This window comes from Nematostella vectensis, chromosome 14 (genome assembly GCF_932526225.1).
Source record: "Nematostella vectensis chromosome 14, jaNemVect1.1, whole genome shotgun sequence".
In the NCBI taxonomy this organism is placed as follows: Eukaryota; Metazoa; Cnidaria; class Anthozoa; order Actiniaria; family Edwardsiidae; genus Nematostella; species Nematostella vectensis.
The window spans coordinates 14186570-14199308 of NC_064047.1; positions in this window are offsets into that span (position 1 = coordinate 14186570).

Genomic DNA, 12739 nt, shown 5'->3' on the forward strand with positions numbered 1-12739 from the left:
ACGACATGAAATAATCTAAGCCTCTACGTGCGAATGTATCACGTTTTACTAGAAACTAAGTTTTGTTGTTTATGTTATTTTTTTTGTGGTTTTTGTTATTGTTGTTGTTGTTCTCGCCGTTATATTATTGTTGTTGTTGTTTAAAAAGCAGGCATTACCGTGTGCATATTTTTATACACTTTTTTTTTGCTTGCTTTGGTAGGTCACAGTAGAACAGACAGAGAATCGAGAATGTCGAACTTATAACGACCCTCACTTCAGCACATTTGACGGAAAGTAAGAAGAAAATTCAGGTTATGCAAGCCTACCAGTTTTGCCTTGCGCGCCTCGATGTATATCGTGTTTGAGAAAGTAATCGCCTTTGAAACCCATATCATCTGCTTTTTAGGTATTACCCTTTTTTACACCACGGTGACTACGTGCTGTTCCAAGATACTGACCACCACACCGAGGTATGTACAACTACTCTTTCTTATCATATCATTGATAATGACCACCACACCGAGGTATGTACAACTACTCTTTCTTATCATATCATTGATACTGACCACCACACCGAGGTACGTACAACTACTCTTTCTTATCATATCATTGATACTGACCACAACACCGAGGTATGTACAACTACTCTTTCTTATCATATCATTGATACTGACCACCACACCGAGGTATGTACAACTACTCTTTCTTATCATATCATTGATACTGACCACCACTCCGAGGTATGTACAACTACTCTTTCTTATCATATCATTGATACTGACCACCACACCGAGGTATGTACAACTACTCCTTCTTATCATATCATTGATAATGACCAACACACCGAGGTATGTACAACTACTCTTTCTTATCATATCATTGATACTGATCACCACACCGAGGTATGTACAACTACTCTTTCTTATCATATCATTGATAATGACCACCACACCGAGGTATGTACAACTACTCTTTCTTATCATATCATTGATACTGACCACCACACCGAGGTATGTACAACTACTCCTTCTTATCATATCATTGATACTGACCACCACACCGAGGTATGTACAACTACTCTTTCTTATCATATCATTGATACTGACCACCACACCGAGGTATGTACAACTACTCTTTCTTATCATATCATTGATACTGACCACCACACCGAGGTATGTACAACTACTCTTTCTTATCATATCATTGATACTGACCACCACACCGAGGTATGTACAACTACTCTTTCTTATCATATCATTGATAATGACCACCACACCGAGGTATGTACAACTACTCCTTCTTATCATATCATTGATACTGACCACCACACCGAGGTATGTACAACTACTCTTTCTTATCATATCATTGATACTGACCACCACACCGAGGTATGTACAACTACTCCTCCTTATCATATCATTGATAATGACCACCACACCGAGGTATGTACAACTACTCTTTCTTATCATATCATTGATACTGACCACCACACCGAGGTATGTACAACTACTCTTTCTTATCATATCATTGATACTGACCACCACACCGAGGTATGTACAACTACTCTTTCTTGTCATATCATTGATACTGACCACCACACCGAGGTATGTACAACTACTCTTTCTTGTCATATCATTGATACTGACCACCACACCGAGGTATGTACAACTACTCTTTCTTATCATATCATTGATACTGACCACCACACCGAGGTATGTACAACTACTCTTTCTTATCATATCATTGATACTGACCACCACACCGAGGTATGTACAACTACTCTTTCTTATCATATCATTGATACTGACCACCACACCGAGGTATGTACAACTACTCTTTCTTATCATATCATTGATACTGACCACCACTCCGAGGTATGTACAACTACTCTTTCTTATCATATCATTGATACTGACCACCACTCCGAGGTATGTACAACTACTCTTTCTTATCATATCATTGATACTGACCACCACACCGAGGTACGTACAACTACTCTTTCTTATCATATCATTGATACTGACCACCACACCGAGGTATGTACAACTACTCTTTCTTATCATATCATTGATACTGATCACCACACCGAGGTATGTACAACTACTCTTTCTTATCATATCATTGATACTGACCACCACACCGAGGTATGTACAACTACTCTTTCTTATCATATCATTGATACTGATCACCACACCGAGGTATGTACAACTACTCTTTCTTATCATATCATTGATACTGACCACCACACCGAGGTACGTACAACTACTCTTTCTTATCATATCATTGATACTGACCACCACACCGAGGTATGTACAACTACTCTTTCTTATCATATCATTGATACTGACCACCACACCGAGGTACGTACAACTACTCTTTCTTATCATATCATTGATACTGACCACCACACCGAGGTATGTACAACTACTCTTTCTTATCATATCATTGATACTGATCACCACACCGAGGTATGTACAACTACTCTTTCTTATCATATCATTGATACTGACCACCACACCGAGGTACGTACAACTACTCTTTCTTATCATATCATTGATACTGACCACCACACCGAGGTATGTACAACTACTCTTTCTTATCATATCATTGATACTGATCACCACACCGAGGTATGTACAACTACTCTTTCTTATCATATCATTGATACTGATCACCACACCGAGGTATGTACAACTACTCTTTCTTATCATATCATTGATACTGACCACCACACCGAGGTATGTACAACTACTCTTTCTTATCATATCATTGATACTGACCACCACACCGAGGTACGTACAACTACTCTTTCTTATCATATCATTGATACTGACCACCACACCGAGGTATGTACAACTACTCCTTCTTATCATATCATTGATACTGACCACCACACCGAGGTACGTACAACTACTCTTTCTTATCATATCATTGATACTGACCACCACACCGAGGTATGTACAACTACTCTTTCTTATCATATCATTGATACTGACCACCACACCGAGGTATGTACAACTACTCTTTCTTATCATATCATTGATACTGACCACCACTCCGAGGTATGTACAACTACTCTTTCTTATCATATCATTGATACTGATCACCACACCGAGGTATGTACAACTACTCTTTCTTATCATATCATTGATACTGACCACCACACCGAGGTACGTACAACTACTCTTTCTTATCATATCATTGATAATGACCACCACACCGAGGTATGTACAACTACTCTTTCTTATCATATCATTGATACTGACCACCACACCGAGGTACGTACAACTACTCTTTCTTATCATATCATTGATACTGACCAACACACCGAGGTATGTACAACTACTCTTTCTTATCATATCATTGATACTGACCACCACACCGAGGTATGTACAACTACTCTTTCTTATCATATCATTGATACTGATCACCACACCGAGGTATGTACAACTACTCTTTCTTATCATATCATTGATACTGACCACCACACCGAGGTATGTACAACTACTCTTTCTTATCATATCATTGATACTGATCACCACACCGAGGTATGTACAACTACTCTTTCTTATCATATCATTGATACTGACCACCACACCGAGGTATGTACAACTACTCTTTCTTATCATATCATTGATACTGACCACCACACCGAGGTATGTACAACTACTCTTTCTTATCATATCATTGATACTGACCACCACTCCGAGGTATGTACAACTACTCTTTCTTATCATATCATTGATACTGACCACCACACCGAGGTATGTACAACTACTCTTTCTTATCATATCATTGATACTGACCACCACACCGAGGTATGTACAACTACTCTTTCTTATCATATCATTGATACTGATCACCACACCGAGGTATGTACAACTACTCTTTCTTATCATATCATTGATACTGACCACCACACCGAGGTATGTACAACTACTCTTTCTTATCATATCATTGATACTGACCACCACACCGAGGTATGTACAACTACTCTTTCTTATCATATCATTGATAATGACCACCACACCGAGGTATGTACAACTACTCTTTCTTATCATATCATTGATAATGACCACCACTCCGAGGTATGTACAACTACTCCTTCTTATCATATCATTGATACTGACCACCACACCGAGGTATGTACAACTACTCTTTCTTATCATATCATTGATAATGACCACCACACCGAGGTATGTACAACTACTCTTTCTTATCATATCATTGATAATGACCACCACACCGAGGTATGTACAACTACTCTTTCTTATCATATCATTGATACTGATCACCACACCGAGGTATGTACAACTACTCTTTCTTATCATATCATTGATACTGACCACCACACCGAGGTATGTACAACTACTCTTTCTTATCATATCATTGATACTGATCACCACACCGAGGTATGTACAACTACTCTTTCTTATCATATCATTGATACTGGTCACCACACCGAGGTATGTACAACTACTCCTTCTTATCATATCATTGATACTGACCACCACACCGAGGTATGTACAACTACTCTTTCTTATCATATCATTGATACTGACCACCACACCGAGGTATGTACAACTACTCTTTCTTATCATATCATTGATACTGACCACCACTCCGAGGTATGTACAACTACTCCTTCTTATCATATCATTGATACTGACCACCACACCGAGGTATGTACAACTACTCTTTCTTATCATATCATTGATACTGACCACCACACCGAGGTATGTACAACTACTCTTTCTTATCATATCATTGATACTGATCACCACACCGAGGTATGTACAACTACTCTTTCTTATCATATCATTGATACTGACCACCACACCGAGGTATGTACAACTACTCTTTCTTATCATATCATTGATACTGATCACCACACCGAGGTATGTACAACTACTCTTTCTTATCATATCATTGATACTGACCACCACACCGAGGTATGTACAACTACTCTTTCTTATCATATCATTGATACTGACCACCACACCGAGGTATGTACAACTACTCTTTCTTATCATATCATTGATACTGACCACCACTCCGAGGTATGTACAACTACTCTTTCTTATCATATCATTGATACTGACCACCACACCGAGGTATGTACAACTACTCTTTCTTATCATATCATTGATACTGACCACCACACCGAGGTATGTACAACTACTCTTTCTTATCATATCATTGATACTGATCACCACACCGAGGTATGTACAACTACTCTTTCTTATCATATCATTGATACTGACCACCACACCGAGGTATGTACAACTACTCTTTCTTATCATATCATTGATACTGACCACCACACCGAGGTATGTACAACTACTCTTTCTTATCATATCATTGATAATGACCACCACACCGAGGTATGTACAACTACTCTTTCTTATCATATCATTGATAATGACCACCACTCCGAGGTATGTACAACTACTCCTTCTTATCATATCATTGATACTGACCACCACACCGAGGTATGTACAACTACTCTTTCTTATCATATCATTGATAATGACCACCACACCGAGGTATGTACAACTACTCTTTCTTATCATATCATTGATAATGACCACCACACCGAGGTATGTACAACTACTCTTTCTTATCATATCATTGATACTGATCACCACACCGAGGTATGTACAACTACTCTTTCTTATCATATCATTGATACTGACCACCACACCGAGGTATGTACAACTACTCTTTCTTATCATATCATTGATACTGATCACCACACCGAGGTATGTACAACTACTCTTTCTTATCATATCATTGATACTGGTCACCACACCGAGGTATGTACAACTACTCCTTCTTATCATATCATTGATACTGACCACCACACCGAGGTATGTACAACTACTCTTTCTTATCATATCATTGATACTGACCACCACACCGAGGTATGTACAACTACTCTTTCTTATCATATCATTGATACTGACCACCACTCCGAGGTATGTACAACTACTCCTTCTTATCATATCATTGATACTGACCACCACACCGAGGTATGTACAACTACTCTTTCTTATCATATCATTGATACTGACCACCACACCGAGGTATGTACAACTACTCCTTCTTATCATATCATTGATACTGACCACCACACCGAGGTATGTACAACTACTCTTTCTTATCATATCATTGATACTGATCACCACACCGAGGTATGTACAACTACTCTTTCTTATCATATCATTGATACTGACCACCACACCGAGGTATGTACAACTACTCTTTCTTATCATATCATTGATACTGATCACCACACCGAGGTATGTACAACTACTCTTTCTTGTCATATCATCGATAATGACCATCACACCGAGGTATGTACAACTACTCCTTCTTATCATATCATTGATACTGATCACCACACCGAGGTATGTACAACTACTCTTTCTTATCATATCATTGATACTGATCACCACACCGAGGTATGTACAACTACTCTTTCTTGTCATATCATCGATAATGACCACCACACCGAGGTATGTACAACTACTCCTTCTTATCATATCATTGATACTGATCACCACACCGAGGTATGTACAACTACTCTTTCTTATCATATCATTGATAATGACCACCACACCGAGGTATGTACAACTACTCTTTCTTATCATATCATTGATACTGATCACCACACCGAGGTATGTACAACTACTCTTTCTTATCATATCATTGATACTGACCACCACACCGAGGTATGTACAACTACTCCTTCTTATCATATCATTGATACTGACCACCACACCGAGGTATGTACAACTACTCCTTCTTATCATATCATTGATACTGACCACCACACCGAAGTATGTACAACTACTCTTTCTTATCATATCATTGATACTGACCACCACACCGAGGTATGTACAACTACTCCTTCTTATCATATCATTGATACTGACCACCACACCGAGGTATGTACAACTACTCTTTCTTATCATATCATTGATACTGACCACCACTCCGAGGTATGTACAACTACTCTTTCTTATCATATCATTGATACTGATCACCACTCCGAGATATGTACAACTACTCCTTCTTATCATATCATTGATACTGACCACCACACCGAGGTATGTACAACTACTCCTTCTTATCATATCATTGATACTGATCACCACTCCGAGGTATGTACAACTACTCCTTCTTATCATATCATTGATACTGACCACCACACCGAGGTATGTACAACTACTCCTTCTTATCATATCATTGATACTGACCACCACACCGAGGTATGTACAACTACTCTTTCTTATCATATCATTGATAATGACCACCACACCGAGGTATGTACAACTACTCTTTCTTATCATATCATTGATACTGATCACCACACCGAGGTATGTACAACTACTCTTTCTTATCATATCATTGATACTGACCACCACACCGAGGTATGTACAACTACTCTTTCTTATCATATCATTGATAATGACCACCACACCGAGGTATGTACAACTACTCTTTCTTATCATATCATTGATACTGATCACCTCTCCGAGGTATGTACAACTACTCTTTCTTATCATATCATTGATAATGACCACCACACCGAGGTATGTACAACTACTCTTTCTTATCATATCATTGATACTGACCACCACACCGAGGTATGTACAACTACTCTTTCTTATCATATCATTGATACTGACCACCACTCCGAGGTATGTACAACTACTCTTTCTTATCATATCATTGATACTGATCACCACACCGAGGTATGTACAACTACTCTTTCTTATCATATCATTGATAATGACCACCACACCGAGGTATGTACAACTACTCTTTCTTATCATATCATTGATACTGATCACCACACCGAGGTATGTACAACTACTCTTTCTTATCATATCATCGATAATGACCACCACACCGAGGTATGTACAACTACTCTTTCTTATCATATCATTGATACTGATCACCACTCCGAGGTATGTACAACTACTCTTTCTTATCATATCATTGATACTGATCACCACACCGAGGTATGTACAACTACTCTTTCTTATCATATCATTGATACTGATCACCACACCGAGGTATGTACAACTACTCTTTCTTATCATATCATTGATAATGACCACCACACCGAGGTATGTACAACTACTCTTTCTTATCATATCATTGATACTGATCACCACTCCGAGGTATGTACAACTACTCTTTCTTATCATATCATTGATAATGACCACCACACCGAGGTATGTACAACTACTCTTTCTTATCATATCATTGATACTGATCACCACTCCGAGGTATGTACAACTACTCTTTCTTATCATATCATTGATAATGACCACCACACCGAGGTATGTACAACTACTCTTTCTTATCATATCATTGATAATGACCACCACACCGAGGTATGTACAACTACTCTTTCTTATCATATCATTGATACTGATCACCACACCGAGGTATGTACAACTACTCTTTCTTGTCATATCATTGATACTGACCACCACACCGAGGTATGTACAACTACTCTTTCTTATCATATCATTGATACTGATCACCACACCGAGGTATGTACAACTACTCTTTCTTATCATATCATTGATACTGATCACCACACCGAGGTATGTACAACTACTCTTTCTTATCATATCATTGATAATGACCACCACACCGAGGTATGTACAACTACTCTTTCTTATCATATCATTGATACTGATCACCACACCGAGGTATGTACAACTACTCCTTCTTGTCATATCATTGATAATGACCACCACACCGAGGTATGTACAACTACTCTTTCTTATCATATCATTGATACTGATCACCACACCGAGGTATGTACAACTACTCTTTCTTATCATATCATTGATACTGACCACCACTCCGAGGTATGTGTCTCTTGCTGCAATGTACAACTACTCTCTCAGGCCTTTCCCGCCGAACATGGAACACTGCTAGGGTAAAGGGACCTAACCAATGCCAACTCTAAGCCACTAGCTCTAAGAGGCGATCTTCTCAAAGTGCAACACAACTGAGGCTAGTAGCGGACCTATATACCTTATTATGGGAAACTAACGGTCCACTTTTAAGTTAATCAAAATTAACGCGATTTTGAAAAGTCCGCGTTAATTAGGTATACCTTCATTTTAGTAAACGTTTATTAATACTGATGATTAATACTAATCATTAAAGATCGAAATCAAAATAGTTAATACTGCTGTGAAGTGTAGAAGAACGCTGAGCCCTAACAGGATTGGCTGGATAACCTCATTGTTCTATTGTATTTTCGTTCTATTGTTTTGTTTCTCATTGTTTTTGTGATGCATCAATCTAATGTGGTGAAATCTCCTGATACCTTCTACATCACCCATACTGCTTAGTAATAAGGAACTTCACATAGTGTTTGGTCTAGCTCGTCATTATTTTTGGCATGAGAAAAGTATTTCCAAGCAGCAAATTAAGAAATCAATTCTGCCATCTTTTTGGATCCGCGTTATTTAGTTTATCTGAATACGTTATGCTAAAATTCAAATTAATTTGATACGTGTACATTTAATAGACGTTAATATCTGCCAGTGTTAATTTCCTATAATAACGTAATAATAACGTAGCTAAATTTCGCTTATCCTTATGTAGCATACATTATAAAAATGTGTGATATAAAAAAAACTCCATACCTCCTCTACTCCATACCTCGTCGCCCCTCTGGAAGTGAACTGGTGATAATTAAGGTTTTCTAGTAAAATAAAATGGATGCGTTTCGTGACATCATTGTTGGTATCCCATGTAGGTGCACACGCGCCTGTGGACGTGCTGGGATAGTAGCGCCTCCTGTAAATGCGGAGTAGCAATACGGGAGAGAAATGACGTGATGATTCTGTCAATCTGCAACTCCCAATTGCAACACCAAGCCAATGCTCCCATGCCAATGACCGTCCGTGTACCAAGCGGACATCTACCAAACGGAACACACATTTACAGGCAGATCTCTGGCACCCAAGTAACGCATACTGTAAGTTAATAAATATTTGTCATTACTTTCCTCATTGAGGCTCGGGGCTTGGTGCTTCTTGGGTCAATACTTGCCCAGCCTACCCCCCCCCCCGGCCTTCTTACCCGGTTTCCTTTGTTTGACCTTAGCCCCCCCGGCCTCCTTACCGGGTTTCCTGTGTTTGACCTTAGCTCCCCCTCCCCGGCCTCCTTACCGGGTTTCCTGTGTTTGACCTTAGCCCCCCTCCCCGGCCTCCTTACCGGGATTCCTGTGTTTGACCTTGGCCCCCCCGCCTTCTTACCGGGTTTCCTGTGTTTGACCTTAGCCCCCCGGCCTCCTTACCGGGATTCCTGTGTTTGACCTTAGCCCCCCGGCCTTCTTACCCGGTTTCCTGTGTTTGACCTTAGCCCCTCGGCCTTCTTACCGGGATTCCTGTGTTTGACCATTGCCCCCCGGCCTTCTTACCGGGTTTCCTGTGTTTGACCATTTCCCCCCGGCCTTCTTACCAGGATTCCTGTGTCTGACCTTAGCCCCCCGGCCTTCTTACCGGGTTTCCTGTGTTTGACCTTAGCCCCCCGGCCTTCTTACCTGGTTTCCTTTGTTTGACCTTAGCCCCCCGGCCTCCTTACCGGGATTCCTGTGTTTGACCTTAGCCCCCCTGCCTTCTTACCGGGGTTCCTGTGTTAAACCTTAGCCCCCCCGGCCTTCTTACCAGGATTCCTGTGTTGACCTTAGCCCCCCGGCCTTCTTACCGGTTTTCCTGTGTTTGAACTTAGCCCCCCGGCCTCCTTACCGGTTTTCCTGTGTTTGACCTTAGCCCCCCGGCCGTCTTACCAGGATTCCTGTGTTGACCTTATCCCCCCGGCCTTCTAACCGGTTTTCCTGTGTTTGACCTTAGCCCCCCGGCCTTCTTACCGGTTTTCCTGTGTTTGACCTTAGCCTCCCGGCCTTCTTACCGGTTTTCCTGTGTTTGACATTTGCCCCCCGGCCTCCTTACCGGGTTTCCTGTGTTTGACCTTAGCCCCCGGGCCGTCTTACCAGGATTCCTGTGTTGACCTTAGCACCTTGGCCTTCTAACCGGTTTTCCTGTGTTTGACCTTAGCCCCCCGGCCTTCTTACCGGTTTTCCTGTGTTTGACCTTAGCCTCCCGGCCTTCTTACCGGTTTTCCTGTGTTTGACATTAGCCCCCCGGCCTCCTTACCGGGTTTCCTGTGTTTGACCTTAGCCCCCGGGCCGTCTTACCATGATTCCTGTGTTGACCTTAGCCCCCCTGCCTCCTTACCGGGTTTCCTGTGTTTGACCTTAGCCCCTCGGCCTTCTTACCGGTTTTCCTGTGTTTGACCTCAGCCCCCCGGCCTCCTTACGGGGTTTCCTGTGTTTGACCTTAGCCCCCCGGCCGTCTTACCGGGTTTCCTGTGTTTGACCATTTCCCCCCGGCCTTCTTACCAGGATTCCTGTGTTGACCTTAGCCCCCCGGCCGTCTTACCGGTTTTCCTGTGTTTGACCTTAGCCCCCCGGCCTTCTTACCAGGATTCCTGTGTTGACCTTAGCCCCCCGGCCTTCTTACCGGCTTTCCTGTGTCTACTCTTACCCCCAGTGTTCCTTACGGTTTTCCTGTGTTAACCATTGCCCCTGACGTACTTACTTGGTTTCCTGTGTTGAAGCAAGCCACCCCCACCCCCACTCCCCACACACTCTCCCCGTTTTTACTGGGTGTCCTGTGTTCTGGCGATCTTACCGGGTTTCCTGTGTTAACCATAGTTACCGCTGTACTTATTTTATCCATTGGTATCAAGCACACCATTTTTCTGACGACTTTCGCGTATTTTCATCTAGGCTGAGAATCTTCAGGGGATAGCAGAATAGGAAGGATCTTTAAACACCTACGGGTAGTACCTAGTAGAATGCTATACCCTAAAAATAGGACGACACCCCCGTCTACTTTATGATGAAAATTGTACTTGCGTGCTCCTAGGCGTTTACGTAAGGAACTTCATTTTGACCTTTTTGTAGGTACTTCTCCCTTCTGACACGAAGGTCGAGGTCATAAGGTTGGACTGGGGAATGAATATCAAAGTGAATGCTTTCAAGAACTCAAACAGCATTCGTGGCAACATGAATGGTGACTTAAACGACGAGTTTCAACACGGAGGCGATGGCCATTCACATGCGGATGCGACAAGATTTGGACTAAGTTGGAGGTAGTGTTACAGATCTCATAGATATTGATGCTCGTTAACTTTCCTATAGTATTTGTATCAAGAGACCATGGTGTACTCAACTTATTTTGCCCACAAAGTTTTTAGTTTTACCTGGGCCATTGCAGTAATATAATATTCTGTCAATATGTCAGGCGGATGATCAAAAGTACCAAAATGATTCAGATGGGATTCTCAAGCTGGCTTGCATCTTTTCTTAAATGACTGATTGTTGAGTGGCTTACGGAAAACTCATGAAACATTTTTTTTGGGAAACACTGCTATTTACGCACTCCCGAAAAAAGTTTATCAGGTTTTTTCAATGTTCTAGCTCCAAACCTTTATTGCTCTAAAAACTAAAGTATTACTTGGAAGTCCATCAAATGGTCTGTTAGCGGGCACATCTATTTGTGTGTGTGTGTCGAATATTGTATGTGATTGTAGTGATCTATTTGTGTGTGTGTGTGTGTGTGTGTGTGTGTGTGTGTGTGTGTGTGTGTGTGTGTGTGTGTGTGTGTGTGTGTGTGTGTGTGTGTGTGTGTGTGTGCGTGTGTGTGCGTGT